Here is a 20,623-nt window from a genome sequence, read left to right on the forward strand (position 1 = left end):
AAAGCTTTTTTTATTACTTTTATTTCATGAAAGGTACATAGTACTTCAAAATCAATATAGAAAAAACACTAGAGAAGTGAGAAAAAAAGAGAAAAAAAAAACACAAAACAAACCCCACCTGACAGAAGAGCCAGAAGCAGAAAACAACTCCAACTTTCTTCCCTGTATGAATGCTTAATCTGTTTTTTAAATAGAGTCTTGCCTTGTTTTGAAAACATTTTGGACAGCTCCTCTAAATGAGAATCATTTCCTGTTAAGGATGGACTCTGCCAGGGCTGCCCTTTGTCAGCGATTCTGTTCATAAGTTTTATGGACAGAATTTCTAGGCACTGCCAAGGAGCGGAAGGGGTCTGGTTCAGTGACCTCAGAATCTCGTCTCTGCTATTTGCAGATGACGTGGTTCTGTTGGCTTCAACGGACAGTGGCCTCCAGGTCTCACTGCAGCAGTTCGCAGCCGAGTGTGAAGCGGCAGGGATGAGAGTCAGAACCTCTAAATCCAAGGCCATGGTTCTCTGCCGGAAAAGGGTGGAATGCTCTCTCCGGGTTGGGAACACATTACTGCCTCAAGTGGAGGAGTTCAAGTATCTCTGGGTCTTGTTCACGAGTAAGGGAAGAATGGAGCAGGAGGTTGACAGACGGATCGGTGCGGCATCCGCAGTAATGCGGGCTCTGCAACGGTCCGTCGTGGTGAAGACAGAGCTGAGACAAAAGGCGTGGCTGTCGATTTACCAGTCAATCTACGATCAACCCTCACCTAAAGCCGCGAGCTATGGATAGTGACCGAAAGAGCAAGATCACGGATACAAGTGGCCGAAATGAGTTTTCTCCGTAGGGCGGCTGGACTTTCCCTTAAAGATAGAGTGAGGAGTTCAGTTATTCGGGAGAGACTCGGAGTAAAGTCGCTGCTCCTCTGCATTGAGAGGAATCATTTGAGGTGGTTCGGGCATCTGGTCAGGATGACCCCTGGACGCCTCCTTAGGGGGGGTGTTCCTGGCATGTCCCACTGGGAGAAGGCCATGGTGCAGGCCAAGGACACGCTGGAGGGATTATATCTCCCGGCTGGCCTGGGAATGCCTCAGGGTCCCCTCAGAGGAGCTGGAGGAGGTGGCCGGGGAGAGGGAGGTCTGGGTTTCACTGCTTAGGCTGCTGCCCCCGTGACCCAACTTCGGATAAGCGGTGGACAATGGATGGATGGATGGATGAAATTTCAAATAATACTGAACATCAGTTACTCACTGAGTTTAAATAAATGAATTAGGATTCTTCCAGTCATAGGCAATTACAATCAATTTGTCCTTCTCCACTTTAAGTCCTTCTGGGAGTACACCAAACACAGCTGTTAATGTGTTAAAAGTGATAGTAACAACAAGGCTGTCTGATAAACATTTAAAGCTTTTTGTCCAAAATTATGGTACTTTGGTGCATTCCCAAAACATATGGCCTAGAGATGCTGAGATAGATGGCAACACTCTCCATTCAGATCTTGCCCTAGATGCATATTGGACAGACTTAAACGAGTTAAGTGTGATTGATGAAAAATTGTAAGTTGAATTATTAAGTAATTTGCACATACAGTATAGACCTACAGTGTATTCTATGCATGGCTGACTTAAAGGTTTGAGAAGGTTGAAAAAGGTGATTATCATGTAAAGGAGCAACTGATAACAGTTTCTCTGTCCTGCACTGGTTCCATATTATAAGTGATTGCTGGACTACTAGACTATTATAATATTGGTGAAAGTTAGTGTTTACTAGGGGGCACAAAGCAGGATATATAAAGAAGAAGTAGAGCAAGATTGGATTTCCATTGCTGCTCAGGGTTGTGTAAATTTATTAATTTGTGCCAATTTCAAGGTCTTTATAGTGTGTGTATTTGCCACCTAGTATTAAAACTGAAAGTTAGGTAGTAACATGCCACCTTCTGCTTAAGATCTTTGTAGAGTCAGACTTTGAATGCGTGGACAACTTGAAATCCAGATAAATGAGGTTATAATTAGGTCTAGTTTCTTAAAGAATGATGTATTGGTATGTATATGGTTGCTGTAAAATAGATAGGGAAGCTTAGGAAAGATGTTTATCTCAACCATATTGATTCTCCCTGCTGAGGAGAGACCAGGGTAGACCATGTTTTAACATCGTTTGATTTTTTTCCCCATACTGTTACTAAAATTGTGTTGAAAAATATCTTTAAATATCTAGAGATAAACATCACAAATAAATACAAATTATTGTGAAGGAATGAATGGGTAGACATCCAGTCTAGTATAATGTTCTGGAGAGTTCACTAAAAAAATATTATGCTTATTTTTTTGCACTAAAACCACCCTTTTTCATACTTCCTTGAGAATGTCCTAAAAGACTACCACAAATTCTCATTGCTGTTCTTTTACATTTACATGTATTCACTTGGGACTTTTTTGTCGAAAGCAAATTACAAAAGAGGTTAACCATAATCGAGTAAACAGTACTCTGGTAACTATTTTGAAACAAGTGTTACATAACAAGGTTTGAAAATTAACCATCACAAATACAGAACTAAACCAAACAGTACAACACAAAATTCATTATTACTCTTTCTTAGCTACAGAGAACCTTGCATCAAAATCATCATCATTTAAAAAGATATTAAGAGAACAAGAGAGTCTTCAAACACTTCTTAAACACACTGAAAGAGTCAGTTGCTCATATGGTGGGGGGCAGCTCTTCACACAAACTACGAGCTACACACAAAGTGCCTGGATGGGGATTTAATGCTACACAGAGATGACAAATGCCTCCATTTACATGGCTGCTGGCCAGCTGACTACTCTCTAGACAAGCATCAAGGATTTAATCTTAATGCAAGCTGGAACAGGGAGCCAGTGGACAGACCTGAAAAGAAAAGTGAGATGCGTCCATCTCGGCTGACTGAACGCAAGACGTGCTGCTGCATTTTTGACTCGCCTACAGTTGCTAAGCTGTACATGCAGGTACTCCTGCCAGCAGAGAGATAAAAGTAGTCAAGGCGTGACAAGTCCAATGTCTGAACCAGAAGTTATACAGCATACTCCTTCAGATATGGTCTGACCTTGTGGATATAGGACAGCTCAAAATAAAGCACTCCATGCACTTACTCCATTTTAAAATGTTTACTGAAAACATCTGTGGACTGATTAATAATAATTCAGCACTGCTGCCAACAGTTTCTACCTTGGCCACAACTAGGATAAGTATAGTAAATGAGGCCAGTGCAAAAGGGGAAAACATTAACTCCACTTTGTGTCAGAAGGCTGTTACTTTAGTAGAATAATAAGCGGCCACAAGCAATTGAAAGCAAAAAATCTAATCAGCTTTGAATTAGACATGGAAGACAGGCTTGTAATTGGTGTGCAAGAACAATTTAGCTGGACTTTTAATATTTTGCAAAGATAGACTGCATCATTAAGACATGAAATATTTTCTGCTAAACACTGACAATTGTTCCAATGTTGCAAAGTAGGGGTCATTAAATAGATTTGACCTGGGGCCAAATTCTTACAGAGCAAATACTCTTTAGACTGTCTTCCCACCCCTCACACACGTTAACACACACACACACATCAAGCCAATTTAGACACTTCAAATGTATATCGGAATCATCAGGCATGTGTTGTACTCATTCTGGTGTTGTTATCATTCTAAACAAGTAAGCACAATCATTTCAATTCATACTTTGAACTCTGGGAATATTCGCTGTTTGCACCTGATCATGTAACTGATTATCTGGGGAAATAGCTAACTTGCAATGTGGATTTGAGGTTATCAAAACAAATTAGCAAAAATGTCTTTGTCAAGATGTCATAAAAGGAACACTGATAAAGAGAATCATCAATTCAATGACAAACAGACCAAACAAAATGCCTTTATAATGCCATGATTCTGAAATGATCAGAATCGTTTCAGTCTGAAATCGTTGCAACCATGTTAGATGAGTCAGTCAGTCATGGCTATCCGTTGATCCAACGTTGACGCTGTCCTTCTATTTGATCATCTCCGTCACTCCCCTCCTGTGTGTACACAGGTGGGAGAGCTAGCCAAATCGGTAAAGGCAGACCAGGGGGCACAATGGTTAAGGGAATTGCCCCCCAGGTGCAATAGGTTGGTTTCGATGGAGATGTCTTGCCATTATCTTCTCTTATTGTTGATGGATTCTTTGTTGTTCAAAGTGATGGATTCCTTCATTTATTGTCTGTCTCCAAGGCACATGGACCACAGCAAGTGTCTCAAGCTGCATGTGGAATGGAGCAGGACACGAAAGGTGAAAATGTTAGGTAACACTATCTTCAGAAACATGACACATTCAAGTAATCCACCACATTTTGGGCCTGATCAGGAAAATTGAAGTCTTGAAAGCCAGTTAAGATCAGAGCAGGAAAATATAGACCTTTTCGCTAACTCAGAACAAGAATAAGTAACAAGTGCTCACCTCCAAGCTACACGGACACTGGCTAACCAGAACCAATCCTTTATTGATGCATAGGTATTACATGTATGTATTACAGGAAATTTATCAGAGTTTGCTAGTGATAATACAATAATAAATGTTATTGAATCATTGAAACAGGTGCCTATGTAGTTTACAACTGTTACCTTCACAGACAACATCCAAGGCTGGATGACAGATGATGGAAATCATCCTTATTACGTATTCCCATTGATAAATCATCAGACAACACAACCATGGCATAACTGGGTGTTTTTGTCTGATATTCTGATGTAGCAGGCACATGCAGGTTGTTGGTGTTTTCTCTGGTTGCATGAGACTCTGCCCTTTTAGCTCAAAGTTCATTTTTTGAGCTCTTTGTGTCTTTGCTTTTGAAGGGAAGCATCTCCTAGTTGCCCTGATTCTAAAGGCTAAGATTAGAATAAAAGCAGTAAATGCAGACTAATGATTTAAAAACCTAGTTATGAATTGTAAGGTATGTTCTCCAAAATCAAAACAGCAATGCCTTGTATACATGACTTCACCATTAGTCCCTGTCAAAGTAACAACACTGGTGAGTCTGATACTGTCACCATGAACCAATCACTTTTAAACTCAGTCTGTCATTAGAAAGCAGGAAATGTGTGAAAAAGAATCTGTTTGTAGAAATAAGATAGATAGATAGATAGATAGATAGATAGATAGATAGATAGATAGATAGATAGATAGATAGATAGATAGATAGATAGATAGATAGATAGATAGATAGATAGATAGATAGATAGATAGATAGATAGATAGATAGATAGATAGATAGATAGATAGATAGATAGATAGATAGATAGATAGATTGATTTTATTAATCCCAAGGGGAAATTCACATATTCCAGCAGCAGCAGCATACTGATAAAAAAACAATAAATTAAAGACTGATAAAAATGCAGGTATAACAGACAATAACTTTATATAATCTTAACATTTACCCAACCCCAGGTGGAATTGAACAGTCGCATAGTGTGGGGGCCTTCCTCATTCTCATTCTCAAAAAACACAAGGAAGTCCTCTAACCATGCAGAAAGAAAGAAAAAACACTTCTGATCAATTACTGTATATTCTCAGGGAAAACATTTATTTTTAATGTGCTCCTAAAATACAAAATGATGTGCATTTAACCACTAATAAAGTCTTTATGATGTCAAAGGCTAGTTTTAAAGCTAACTGGCTAATGCTGTTCCATAAAGAACAGAAACCCATCGATAGATAGATAGATAGATAGATAGATAGATAGATAGATAGATAGATAGATAGATAGATAGATAGATAGATAGATAGATAGATAGATAGATAGATAGATAGATAGATAGATAGATAGATAGATAGATAGATATACTCTCTGCTTATGCCTTATTTTATACATTCCTGTCATTTGTAGATTCTACATAATTTTAATATAAAAATAGTATTTGTTGGAGGATAACATGGGGCTAGAGAAAAATTCCACGCAGGCTGCTAACTGATGGTCCCAGTTGAAAAGTATAGTTAAAGACAAAAGCTAGCTATATTTATTCTGTTTTTCATAATGTTAAACAGAAGAAAATATTGAATATGATTCATCATTATTACTGAATATGAAATTATTGAATATGATTTGCATGAGAATCAAGAACTGAGGTCGCATGAAGCCTTATTTCACAAGATATCACCCAGAAGAAAAGTTAAACAATGCATCAACATGTGGGTGTTACATATCATAAATGAATGTCCTCAGTCTTACTTTGGAAACTGTTGAGATGCTTGAATTCTATTTCCATAATTAAAACAAGATGTGAGTAGGATGATATGAATCACTACCATTTTTATTAGATGAAATGGATATGATTTCATCTTCTACTTCTGTAAAATAAAAACATGAGTAATAAACCAATATATCACACAAAACTGAAATTTTATCACATCATGATCCTATTATTGATACTAATGTATACTTTATAGCAGCTGTTTTTAACCTTTATTCCTCCAAAGTCCCCCAGTTTTTCCACATGAATATGTGGGGGTCTCCAAACATGATATTGCCTTCTTGTACTTTTGTGGCAGTCTTGACAAATGTCCTTGTTTTTGAACTTACATTTATTAAGAAACACATATTTGCTGCTTGTGCCATTACACCTCCTGTCTTTATTAAAGCATAATGGAAAATTAATAGGCACTAAAAAGGTGGTATGTTTTTGTTAAATAAATGTTAATTTTACTAGTGCCTGGATTTCTTAATCATAACATAAAGGATAAACAACAACCAAATATGGAATTTGGCACTGCAGTTATTTTTGATAACAACAAAATCTGATCACTACTGACTCAGCTTAAGAATTACTTTTTAAATTAAGCATAAAATTATTAAGTATTTCTGAAAATAAAAAAAATCAAAAGTCATTTCAAATGTAGAATTAGTTGCTGCAGACATTTTTTCATAACAACATTAAATATGAGTGGAAGCGCAAATGCATTTTCTCACCACATCCAATCAAACCAGTGGAAAAGGCAAATGAAATGCACAGAGATGTGGCAGTAGTTGGGTAAAGCTGATGTGACATTACGTGTCTTTTTCTTACGGAGAATGTCAGATTTGCCGATCGCAGTCACTGATCTTGTTGCTGCAGCATATCAGATTATATGACTAAAAATCGTAGCCCATGTAACATTTACCAATCAAGCACCAATCTTTCAGTGTAGTTGCTCTTGACCCTTTTTATGACAGCCAATAGTGTGCTGCCACATAAAGCATCACTTTACAATAGGTTAATGGCTACAGTGAGTCTGCAGCTTCAAAAATGCTAAATCACTAAAGTTATTTATGGCAATGTAGCATGTCACCCTCTTTTCACTTTTCCTATTTTTACTACAGTTCAGTAGCTGTGATGCACTGTACGAGTGACTACTAAACCACAAATAATTGTGTGAATGAGAGATACCCTTCCAATTTCTGTATGGTCACTATACAGACACTGGAGACACATTTTAATGCCAAGGGTAAATGTAATCCAGCAAAACTATATATGGATACAATCTATATATGGGGGGGTTTGAAAAAACTAACAGTCACTGCATGCCATCTGTAACATATTTTGATATACTGATGAAGCAGATCATTTTAACAAGATCCCTGGATCAGACCCAGTCCACAGGCCTTATGTTGTAACTTGGCCTTTAGCGATTTAGGTTTTACTGGTGATTGATAATTATTTTCTATCATCTTGCAGATCCCATAGAAATTTACTGGGGCCTCCTAGTGAGCCACTGGGAACAACTACTCTATAGCATATCACACGAAATAACAATATTGGCAAAAACAATACTAAGGTATCATTTTTTCAGAGCTCTATAGTAAAGTGCTTTCCTCAAAAGTAATGTGGTAATCTAAACAGCTTCACAAGAATAGGACAAAATGAAACAAACTGCAACTTTGATCACAGAACTTGCTCTGGTTTTGTCCAAATTTAGATTGATTTCTTAGATCTTTGCACATCTGAGAGAAGGCTGGTCAAATATGAGTTCATGCACATTCACCCATGATAACAGTAAAGAAGTTCAATGCCTAACATACCAAATATCAACAACACATTTAAATGCCTCAATGTGTATAAAATTCATTTGCCTATATACTGATCTTGGATGCCTTGCTGGCCCAAAAACTCAATTGCTTTAAATGTGTTGTAGCTGGATGGACACAGGGAGAAGTTACTGACAGCAACATACTTAGGACTAGAGGTATAACAGTACAACACAGAGGACTAACATTAAAACAAATACCATCAGCACAGGTGTGATCTCATTAAATAAATAATAAAATGGAAATATCATTTTTCGACACCTTAAAACATAAGAGTATTAAATAATGAAACAGCCATAGGATTTTTTAAGATTAGGTCTTCCAAATCAGATTATTTTTTTGGTATTTGGTACACTGTATTAATCTGCAGTCTCTTGCAGCAATGCATTTATGATTCTGCATGAAAAAATTCTGCACTGAGAGAACCAACAAGAAGGAGAAGTGTTAATGGTGTAGAGTGAGATGAGATGCATTCCTGAATGAGAAAAGGTGTTACCAGTGCCAAAGGTGATGAAGGCATGAATAAGAGGAAGGACTTTGGGCAGAAGAAATACATAAGAGTAGATGAAGAAAAACAAGGCCAATATACAGGACCCTGCTTGTTCTTACAAATGATGTAAGTTGACCTGAGCAAAAGATTGGGAAGAAATTTTAATTGCATTTTTTTCTCATCTGAAGCTGAAAATCAGAAGTTACTTGTTCGAAAAATATATCAGAAACAAATAGAAATGCAATGTGTCACTACAGTTATAACTAACAATTGTTTAAAAATGTATCTGAATGGGTTTACCCTTAATGTTTTTGTACAAAATAACAGAATCGTTTTTATACAAAGTGGGGGCAGGGGGATGGGGTTGAAATCCTATTCAGATTTCGAAAATGGCTCAATTATAAGAATCACTAACAACGGTATAATTTAACATTCATAGTACAGAAACTATAATATTTAGAAATTTCAACATGTTAAGCCACATTAAAACTTTTATTGCATAGCCCTGTACTTTGTACATGATATTAGAACAAAAGCAAAACTGACATGCACATCTTTGTTACTGAGAAGTTCTGCAGCCCTCGAAAAATAAAGCAGTTCATAAAGCAAACAACTCTCTTTGTTCTTTCCGCATATAGTCCTGATTAAATAACACTCAAGGTACAGAGCTCTAAAGCACTCATCTTAAATCTATGGAGTCATGTGTTTAGTCACGGGTGGACTTGCTGGATTACTGAAAGCATCTGAATGAACTTAAAAGAAAGTGCAATAGCTGGCAAAAACATGCAAGAATCTGACTATTGATGCAGCGTAGAAATCACGGAGGTCCAGTGAACATCTGCACATTTTCCTTATAACCATCCCCTACAGATAATTATTAAAAAGTAGCATAATAGATAATAATTAGCCCAAAGCTTTTTTTTTTTTTATTTGACCTAATAACACTACGTACAAACATATTTGTGTTTTAAGTAAACAGCCTTACCTCACAAGGTATAATTTAAATTAAGAGAATTAGAGAATTAACTTAGGGGTTTCAGATCGATTTCTATGTCTATTTCACACCTCAGAACTTTAAATTAGCCTCCTAGTTACAAACTCAGTTGTTCTCTCATGAATTACTGCCCTTTCTAAATGGATTACTGTACTTGTTTTATAGCTACTGTTCCTTGAATTGACTCAAACTATCTGCAACCCTATACTTGGGAAAAGTTGATTTGGAAAATAGGCACATAGATTAACTTCACTCCAATAATGGCAAATGTTAATGGCCATTGTCACATAAATGGTTTGGTAATCTTATAAGAACATCAAACAGGTATATATTATTCTAAACAATTTTCAATATGAAATAGTCATCCTCTTCACTATTACTTCATTTATGGTTTCTCACATATAATCCCAAATTGTGTTTATTATACATGGATATACTGTTATGTTCATAGGAAGCAAAATGGCACAATGGATTAGCCCTGCTGCCCCACAAATCCTTCATCATTGGTTCAAATCCATTACCCCATTGTGATTGTGTGGAATCTGCAAGTTCTTCCTGTGCTTGCATGGCCTTCTCTTTGAGTATTCGGGTGTTTCCCCCATATCCCAAAGATCTGTGTCAGTTAGATTAATTGGCAATTCAATTTGGTTCAATGTGAGTGTACACTATGTGAGTGGACTTGGTGATTGGCTCATTCCCCATCTAGGACTGGTTCATTTCTTGAGCCAGATACTGTATGGTTATCATTCAGCCCCATACAAACCCGAATTCAGTTAAGAAGATATCGGAATATTATGTCCAATTGCATAAATCCACAGTCTGGCGTACCTAAACTTTTGAGAAACATCTGAAATAATAAGATAAAATGATTGCTGTGAGCAACCATTCTGGTAAATTAGCAATCAAGAATTACAACATACTGGATTAATGCAACATATTCTCCAATAAATAAAACAAAAATTCTGAGCTCAACAAATCAGGTCAGGCCATAGTGAAATGTCTTAACAGCTACAAAAATAAAGAAAGATGTACGCCCAAAGATGAAAAAGTGGAGGCGTAATAAGAAACATTTACAAATGTATGAAAGGTACAACAGAGTGTCTTTTCAAAGTACTGGTATAAACTTCACTTCATCAATGCCGCATGTTAACAGACCTTCTAGTCATTATACACTACACAAGTAGGTTTTATTTAGAAGCTAAGTAAAAATGAGGCACAGTTATTAGAGCTACTGCCATATAAATCCACCGTCCTTGATTTGAATCCCACACCTAAATGCTGCCTAAGTAAAGTTTACATGTTCTCCCTGTATCTGTGAGAGTTTTCCTCACACATCATAAGCACATGTTTCAGATGGCTCTGTACAAGCAGGCCCTTTGATGGACTGCCTTCGCAGGCTGACTGCTGCCTTTTCAGACAATTACCCAGAACCACACAACTAGGAATAAGATTCAACAAGTCTGGGAATGTTAAAGTAGGAAGCAAAATAAAGTTTCAAAAGTTTTTAAATGGGCCCTATGCATCTTGAAAAAAGATCTACAACTCATACAATGTAATTCAAATGATTAGACGTATCAGGTTAAATATTTTAACACTGGGAAATTGAAAACATCTCTCTTGGTCTAATGAATCCCAGTTCCTGACAATTTACACAGATGGCATGAGTGGAATATGACAAAAACATGAAAAAGTCCAAAGCTCTATCTTGCAAACTATTAAAAAATGCAGATTTGTGATGGTACAATGGTGGAGTGTTTTTTCTCAGTGGGTATGCTTATATGAGATGAGAATTATTTGAACACTGCTGCATGTTTGAACATAATTTCCATAAATGTGCATCTCTTTATGGAAGAAGTGTATGAGTCTAAGAATAAGTTTTTTTTGCAGGATAGTACTTTAAAACAGAAGGCTACCATGACACTGGCTATAAAAATATTCATGCCCATTGATAGTTTTCCAAATTTTATTGTTATACAACATTGAATCACAGTGGATTTAATTACGCTTTTTTGAAACTGATCTACAGGTAAGGACTCTTTCCTGCAAAGCAGTCTAAATGAACTACAAATATAAAACACAAACTAATTGATCACTTAAGCATTCTTCATCTTTAATATCACACAACAATATATTGTAATCAATGGTACTGCCAATTGGTTTTCAAAGTGCCATTATTAGTTCAATGGAGATCACCTGTCTGTAGTCAAGGGAGTTGACTTGACTGTAGTATAAATGGACCTGTATGTGGAATGTCTAACTTGTGCTGATTCAGTATTGTGATGTTACCTACATATTGAAGTCAAAAGAACACTCCAAGACACTCAGTAAAAAGGTGACTAAAAAGCACAAGTTATGGGCTGGAGACGAAACATATCCATGTCACTGAATATTCCTTGGGAGTCTAACTAAACCAATCATTAAGAAATGGAAAGACTAGCACAGCTGTAAATTTGCCTAGAGCCACCCATCCATAAAAAATGACTGATCATACTAGAAAAGGACTAGTGGGGAAGGCCACCAAGAGTCCTATGAGAACTCTCAATGAGTTGCAACCTACCCTGGATGAGATTGGGGAAACCATGAAGGTAACCATTGTTGACCAGATGCTTCACCAATTGCAGCTCTATGAGAAAGTGGCAAAGAGAAAGCCATTCTTAAAAAAAGAAATGGGAGAATTTGTAAACGGAGAGCATTAAGACAGACTTTACCGGAGAGAGAAGTTTGAAATATTAGGCTTTACATTAAAGAAAGTGAAGTAATAAACTGAGAAAAAGGAATCTGGGGAGTCATCCTATACAATTACACAGACGTCAAGAAAAGCAGCTTTAATAAATTTGGATCTTTTTATTTTGTCCTTTTAATTAAAAACAGACACTGCTTGTCTAAGTTTGGATGGTTAGCAAGCTTGTGTTAAATACAGCAGCTCACATTTTCAGTTAGTAAACAATAATAAACAATTAGTAAACAATAGCCTTGTTAGGTTAACAGCAAAATGTGCCTATTTTACTTGTAAACTTGTTAAACATGTTAGCCTTGTATCTTCTTGATAAATATCTTATGAATATTTGATACATTGGCAGCTATTTTAATATCTATACTATGTTTAATACTTGTTTTTGTGTGTCATACAGTATACATTTTGGTAAGAAACAAGTACTGCCTAATTAAAATGGTAATCCATATTTATAATTACACCTCAAGAATTAGGAATGCCTAGGTGGTACTCTAGGTGAAAAAACACACCTGTATAAATACAGTAAATGCATATTTTAACAGCAAAAAAATTGTGCAATTGATTAAAAGTATTAAAGCCTGTAAGATTGTGTATATTTACATTTAAGCTGTCTTTAACAGCCAATATCAATTAACTGAATCAATGTGTAAGAATATATTTATTTATTTGTTAGATAGATGGTGAAAGCTACTTTTTTTAAAATTGACCTTTGTTTCACATTAAGTACAGAAGAAGTTAAACAATATGACAGCTTGTAGTTATGAGAAGCATTTTATTTTCTTTAATGTTATATATGTTATCTTTATATATAATATGCTACCATGGCTGTTCATTTGTGTGTCCAGGATTTTAAATCACCCGTAGCTCACAAACTGTCTAACCTATTGACCTGAAATTTGGTACACATATACTATATGACATCTACTATCCGCCTTCAGGGTGATGATTGACCACCAAGGTTAGTCCTCTAGTTTTATTTTATTTCATTGTAGAATCAACTCTTGGAAGCGGCCATGCAGCACATGCGTATTGGCGCCGTTCTCATCCCTACCACCTTCGCTGTCACTTCCCCTAATCTTCATATTTTAAATCATTCCTGAGGCAGATTAAAGACTTAAGTGCCAGCTTAAGTGAAAAGTTAAAGAAAACATACTAAGTAATTGCAACACAAACACTGACTTAATCAGTTTTAACATGAAAAGATGCTGATGAAAGAAGAGAAGAAGCGGGCCGTTAGGGTGGAGAAAAGAACAGCTGCTCAGGAAGCAGCAAGCGCATCAACCTCTGAGAAAATGAATGCTAAACGTACAGAGAAAGAGGATGAAAACTAGGAATGCTCAAGTCAAGTGTATTCACTTATCGTGCAGTGCACTGTTACTGGTGGATAAATATTTTCTCTACATATTTGATGAGTTAAAAAGTATGTATTTTAAGAGAAGCATATTTATTTTAGTATTTTTGTTGTTACTTAATACTTCAATACAGAATATAAGGCTCCCCTGCATTTGATTACACAGGAGCTTAGCGTAAACATTTTTTAAAGCGATGAAAAAAAATTGGCATCAGTTATCAGAATTGGATGATCAAGTAACATGATAGCGGTGAGCAGTATCAGCCCAAAAAAAAAACAAAAAAAACGATCGGAGTATCCCTGCTTGCAAGGGTAAAGAAGATAAAAAGAATGCTGCAAAATATAGGGAAAACCAGATGCAGTCTGCAAGAAAACTGCACCTTGGGAGATTTCTTTTCAAGCAAGACAATTAGCCTAAGCATAAAGCCAGAGCTTCAGAGGAATGGCTTAAAAACAACGTTTTTGTCCTGGAGTGGCTGAGTCAGAGTCCAGATCTACCTGGACTTGAAAAAGGCTGTTCACTCACAATCCCTGCGCACCCTGACAAAGAAAAAAATGGAGAAACTAATTGCAGTGTTCAGTGTGCAAAGCTGAATGACAGACACATGTGCACCCAGACTCAAGGCTTTCATGGCTGGGTGCATGTACTAAATACTGACTTGAACTGGGTGAATATTTGTGAAATCAGTTATTTTGTGTTTTATATTTGTAATTAATTTAGATCACTTTGCAGAGATCTGTTTTCACTTTGACACTAAACAGTCTTTGTTTGTTGATCAATTTCAAAAATGCGAAATTAAATCCACTATGATTAAATGTTGTATAACAAATATGAAATCTTCCAGGGGGGAGAATACTTTTTACAGGTGCTATAAACTAGGATGAGTCTAGGACTATGACAGTGAAAACTTTTTATTCTAATGGCATTCCCAGTAACCAGATCTGAAACTACTTGAATATCTGGAATGAAGTACAAGGATCTCTTCAGAGTAAACACGTTCCACCTCCTAATCTGTGGCAACTCTGAGGCATTGGCATAGTGTAATAATTTCAGGTGTTTCTGAAGCAGGACACCATTTTCTGCGACTTTCCTTTAAATTGCAAAATTGCAATTCTCTTTGGTACTCCACTGAATATTACTTTTTTCTTCAAGAAGTCCTGTGGCGAATTCATCTGAGCTTCTTGCAGGACTTGCCATTAACTCTTCTTGTGACTTTGTCTCTTTTTTGTTCTTATTCCTTTCCTAATGATCCCCCACAGCTTGTCATATTTTGAGAACTGGGCTCTAAGGGGTCCCATCTGAAACTGTTAGTGCTTCATTTGCTGACATCCAAGTTATTGCCTATAAATCGTTTTCCCCGACGGTACAAGAGGAATCAGAATTTCTCTATATTTCTCAGCAGTCATCACTTCACTGATTTTAACCAAATCATTTACACCATTGTTTGAAATGCACCCAGAACAGACAACATGTTTCACAGAAAGCTACAGTCAGGCATCTCGCCAATTCTTCTGACAGATTGCCATATTTGTGACAAACATTGTAAATCTAGGATTAATTTCTCCATAAGGCTTTCTGACATTGGTTGCCATTCCATGTTTTATGATATTTTGCGTACTGGAATTTCTTCAAGAATGGTTTATTAGCTTCAACTAGCACTACAAGTATTGTTCATTAAATGCACACAGCTTTTTGGGTCTTCCACTGTAGCTTTTGTCTTAGATTAAACTGTTTCTTTTGAACTTATTTTTAAAATACTCCTTTTTAATTGTATTATTAAAAATGTCACAACAGAAAAAAAGAAATATGACACCTTGAATGCTATATGGGCAGCACGGTGGTGCAGTGGGTAGCGCTGCTGCCTCACAGTTAGGAGACCTGGGTTCACTTCCCGGGTCCTCCCTGCATGGAGTTTGCATGTTCTCCCCATGTCTGCATGGGTTTCCTCCAGGTGCTCCGATTTCCTCCCACAGTCCAAAGACATGCAGGTTAGGTGCACTGGTGATTCTAAATTGTCCCTGGTGTATGCTTGGTATGTGTGTGTGCCCTGCGGTGGGTTGGCGCCCTGCCCGGGGTTTGTTTCCTGCCTTGCGCCCTGTGTTGGCTGGGATTGGCTCCAGCAGACCTCCGTGACCCTGTAGTTAGATATAGCGGGTTGGATAATGGATGGATGGATGGATGGATTAATGCTACATCTTGTAAATCTGGTCTGGTACACTATTGCTCACTCACTCTAGCAATGCAGAAAGTAAGCTGTGTTTTTATGTCTGTCAAAGTGTGTTAGCAAACTTGACCCCATTTCAGAGAGATGAGGATTTAGATCAGAACTGGTTGCCATCCTTAACAACTTTCTGTATATTGGTGGGTGTCTTGAGAGCAGTCATGCATGCTGTGTTTTGGAGTTCTTGATATATACACGAAGTGGCAGACATATGTTATCTGTTATTTAGTTATATACTCATACCAATGCATTTTGAGATAGGCAGAAGTGATGTTACTCAATGTAGGCAGTCAGTTAGGAGGGGTGGATTTTACCGTGCCAGTAATCATCCACATAGTTCTATTGTCACAAGAACAGATTAAAGTGAAATTCTCAATTGCACGTGCTAACGAACATGCAACACATCGCCGCTTCCAGCATCATGTTTGTGAGTAGAACTACCTTACCTCGAAACTTTAGTCTTATAAATAGATAATGGGATACAGTCAAAACATTTGCATGTGCTTTAATATCCCAGTTTTTCACAGAAACCCAGTTTCAAAAATGCAATGTATATTCTTATTCTGGTTAGAGAAACCAAGATACTAGTCTCTGAGAAACCTGGTTAACACACATAGATTTCTTAACAAGTAATCAGGTTATGTGGCCATGTAAACCCTTAACTAGGTCGCAGTTAAAAATTTTGTAACCTGCGCATGTCCATTGTACTCTGTTAGCCTGAAACGTCTTTGCTTAACACAAGAATCCAGCAATCACAGGTACAAAACAGAAGAAGCATCCACAATGATGGATGAAATAATCCATCTCAATATTTAAAAAAAATCACTAAATTTATGTTGATGAGCTGAACGTACAGTGATAATGCTGTGTTCATATGCTAAGGTAGCCATCTTTTGTTTGAATTGTCCAACTCGTAGCTCTGGGTTGGTAGAGTGTTTGTGTGTAATTTCCAACTCAGAAACTCTGATGTACTGTTTGCCCAATGAACACATGAACACAACATAAGCTCAGCATCACAATCTCAGGAAATGCAGACTCCATGCTTGTTTTCATATTCATGGTGGCTGATGATGGCGTTTAATCTCATTGTCTTAGCATATTTTTATGACACTGGAGAATTTTGCCAAAGAAGAACTCCGTAAGTGGGCTTGTAAATGTTAACTGTTTTTTTTTTTTTTTAACAAACCAGGTTTCTGCCTTAACTGGGATGCTCAACTTATCCTGGTTTTGTAGTGTACTGTATATAAACACACTCAGTGATCTACAGGAAATATCTTCTGAGAATGATTTTGGGGTTTACATTCACACAACATTCTCGCTATCTAGGCAATGTGCAGAAGAAATTAAAAAGTCAATTATAATATTAAGCTACAGTATATTTCTACATTGAGTAAGAACAAAATATTTCCAAGCAAAGACTGAAGAATGCAAGGTCAGACACACATATCCTCCAATCAGCTACTATTGCTTTTGAGGAATTCTCTTCCATTGTCTGTCCCCAAAACTGCATTGATGCCAAGACTAAAATTCAGCCTGAAGACTCGTCTCTTACTTACTGAACCTAAAGGAAGATTTAACAATCTAAAAATGGTATTCTTTAACGCTAGCCCTTACTGAACCTAAAGGAAGATTTGGCAATCTAAAAATGGTATTATTTAACGCTGGCGCCTAACTAACTTAAACGTGTCTTGAAAATATCATTCTTTTCTGAAAGCCCCCAACTTTCCTTGGGATCAGCGCACTTCCTCCCGATAGTGCTGATCTCACTGACAACTATAATGAAGCTATTTATACACACATTATACGTGCAAAACCACTGGAATAAAAATACATAATTCTACTCTGCTAAATAACTGAAAAAGCAGCCGCACCGAGCAAGTGGAACAACAAAAAAAAACTAAATCTACACGATAGCTTACAACACTCTTGTACGATGCTACAGAAACCAGCTTACGCAGAGTCTAGTAAAAAGCATGTTAACGGTACATGGGTAGTGAGTGACCCCATCGGGCCACCCACCTTAAAGTCCGCCAGCGATCTCCAGTACGTTGCTATCCAAGTCATCCCCGCCCCCGCAGAACGCCGTATAATAAAGACGCGTGTGACGTCACCCGTCCTAAACGCGAGCGGGACGCTGGGACGCCCCGCTACGCGAGCTGCTTAAACACAGGCCGTTTTGCTGCAGAGTAAAATTCGTTATGTTAATATAGCGCCTTGTACTTACTTCTTGTGCTAGTTTTTTTAAGATGACAGTTGATGCGCTGCCCTATTGTAAATTAGGAGAACAATTCTGGCGATCACCGTAAAAAGAAGCAACGCCGCCTACCTTGTTTTGCACCGGGGTCTTTTGATGGAAACGCCTTCCACTTTCTAATATGTGCCAATACGCTCTGAACTGTAGAAAAAAAATGTGCTGACTAGTGCTGCCCATCCCACCGGTATTAAGCTGTGCATTCCCTTGTTTGTTATTTATTTATTTTACAGGAGAGCACAGCGGCAGCGTTAATTCCTGCCAGTTTGACTAGCCAGATACTCTCCGTGGAGATGTAAGGGAAAATGGAGCCGGTGACATAGGGTGTACATTGTCTTATTTTAATACTTAAGAAACATTTTAACGAAGTTGTCCTTCGATTAGGGAACTTCGCAAAACGCATCCTCGGAATCGAGTGAGGGAAAAGGAAGGGGGAGGGGCGACCCCATGTCAGCCACCACCGGGCTGAGAATCCCGTACGTAGAACAACAAAACCGTCCTCGTTCTTTGTCAACGCGTTTCAGCCACGCCTTACCGTTTCGGATGCTCTTGTTTCTCAGGTATTGGGAATCATTGCCCAGCCAGTGCCACTTTTTTGTCGATCCTTTTCTTGCCGTTTCCTTTTCTTCACGTCGGATCGGGGATGACCGGCACTGCCTGCACACTGTGCTACCAGCACTCCGTGCGCTTGGCCAGCCGAGCTTCGGCTCTTGCTTAGCCTTTACAATCCCAATTTAATTCTGCCTTTTGTTGCCGGGATGTTTTCGGCGCCGGACTCCTTCTTGCCGAGATAGCAGTAAAACTGTTTCCCTTGATACGCCTTTCTCAGCGTCAGTGGGTCGCAGAGCTGGGATTCGGGAGGAGTTTCCGCTTCAGGACGGCTCTCCTTGTCTCCATCGGGTAGTGACGTTCACAACAAAACCCGATGAAGTACTGCACAGGAGCGAGCGATCCTTGTGGAAAACCAAGGAAAGTCGCCGGGAGAAATGTTATCGGAATGGAAGTGTTAAGGGAGGGAACGGGGGAGTCGAGTAGTGTACTTCTGTATCTTGCCACCCCCCACCCTTCCTCTACGCTTGCTTGAAACGATTTTTTCATATTGGACTTTGAGTTGCTAATCTCCGGCTTATTTGCAGTATGTTGCATGAATGTGATTTTTTTCTTTACACTTTTCTCAGGTTGTTGGGTGGAAAAGAAGTGCTACCCCAACTATTGCTGGGAATTTCAACAGCACAAGCTTGCGATGGGTTATGTGTCTTTTAAAACCCAAAACGGGTGGATTAGGAACGATTAAAACTAATTTCCCCACTTTTTATTTTTGGCTAGAGTGATAGTATTTGATGAATGGAAATGCTGCAAAGATGAGGAGATAGTTTTGAAATATTTTTGTGTAGATAATGAGCATAGAAGTGGTGTCAGAATACAACTGGATTTTCACATACTAGTACTCTTATTTTCACAATCAAAAAAGACGATTCCTATGACTTTGACTCGCATTAAGCAGGTCTGAAAGTGACTTAATAGAGTAATTTGCTGCGAATGTATAGTTTTTAAAACTTGGATCTATCATCAGGGTGACTCGGGTGCACACCCTGGGTCAGTCTTAGCTCCAGGTCAGAAATATTAAAGGTCGCATAAGAACTGGGGGGGTCGGTATGTTGTAATAAAGTCCTAAAATCCCAACATGTAACAGTGTACCCGACAGCAAAGCTGGAGTGTTAAATAATGCTATCTGAGGCAAGGTACAGTACATTTTTACTTCCCATTCACATCTTAATTCATATTTACAGTACAGGCATTGCCAAATAGTACATTACTCAAACATAAGACAATAAATAAATATTTTGCAAAAAATGTAAATCAATATAAATGATTAAAAAAATAATAACACACAAAAATAGCCATTAAACATAATAAAATGTATAATGTGTAATAGAATCCATACATCTTACTAACCCACTTTTGCAGGACAGGGAGAGATTATCTCAACAAGCATCGCTCTTGGATAGTGCCAGTCCATCACAGGGAGAACACACACTGATTCACTAGGGCCTGTTCACCTAATCTGTATGTCTTTACGAAACAAAACTTGGCAGTGTGGCTTCATCTTGCCTGCCCCGTTTTAACTAAATACACGTGGTGCAAATTCAGGAGACTTTTAACAGATGTTGTGACTGACACCTCACACAGATTCCAGATATTAACAAAATTTTACAAAATGACATAATCAGTACATATACAGTGTGATGTGCATGAACATTAGGGGGAGAGGCAAACATTATAGGCTATAACAGATAATAATCCAATAATAATAACATTAATAATGAAACTTCTCTGTCTACATCAAAATATATACTGACGCAGCGCTTTGAAATGCACATGTGCCACTTTGATTTTCGGACACTCACAATGTGGTGAGGTGTTGCAAACTGCGTTATACGAAATTTAGAATTTTTAAAATGATAATATTTCTCAATTTTTAAAGGTAGTATACTGTATTTAAAGGCGGTATATGTAAAAGGCAGTGGATATG

The 20,623-nt window shown here is 37.7% G+C and overlaps 1 protein-coding gene across 2 annotated transcripts in view; it reads right to left on the bottom strand.

Moving 5' to 3' along the window:
* fer (fer (fps/fes related) tyrosine kinase) overlaps window positions 1-19,157 on the bottom strand; it is a 396,648-nt gene extending 377,491 nt beyond the window's left edge. Inside the window, exon 1 of one of the 2 annotated variants that reach the window (XM_028804820.2) lies at window positions 18,626-19,137. The gene's annotated coding sequence lies outside the window, so the exon portion shown is untranslated. Of the gene's footprint in view, window positions 1-18,625 lie in introns of both variants that reach the window. The other variant, XM_051929595.1, reaches the window with a different exon arrangement.
* Window positions 19,158-20,623: the final 1,466 nt, after the last annotated feature.

Source organism: Erpetoichthys calabaricus, chromosome 7 (genome assembly GCF_900747795.2).
Source record: "Erpetoichthys calabaricus chromosome 7, fErpCal1.3, whole genome shotgun sequence".
NCBI lineage: Eukaryota > Metazoa > Chordata > Cladistia > Polypteriformes > Polypteridae > Erpetoichthys > Erpetoichthys calabaricus.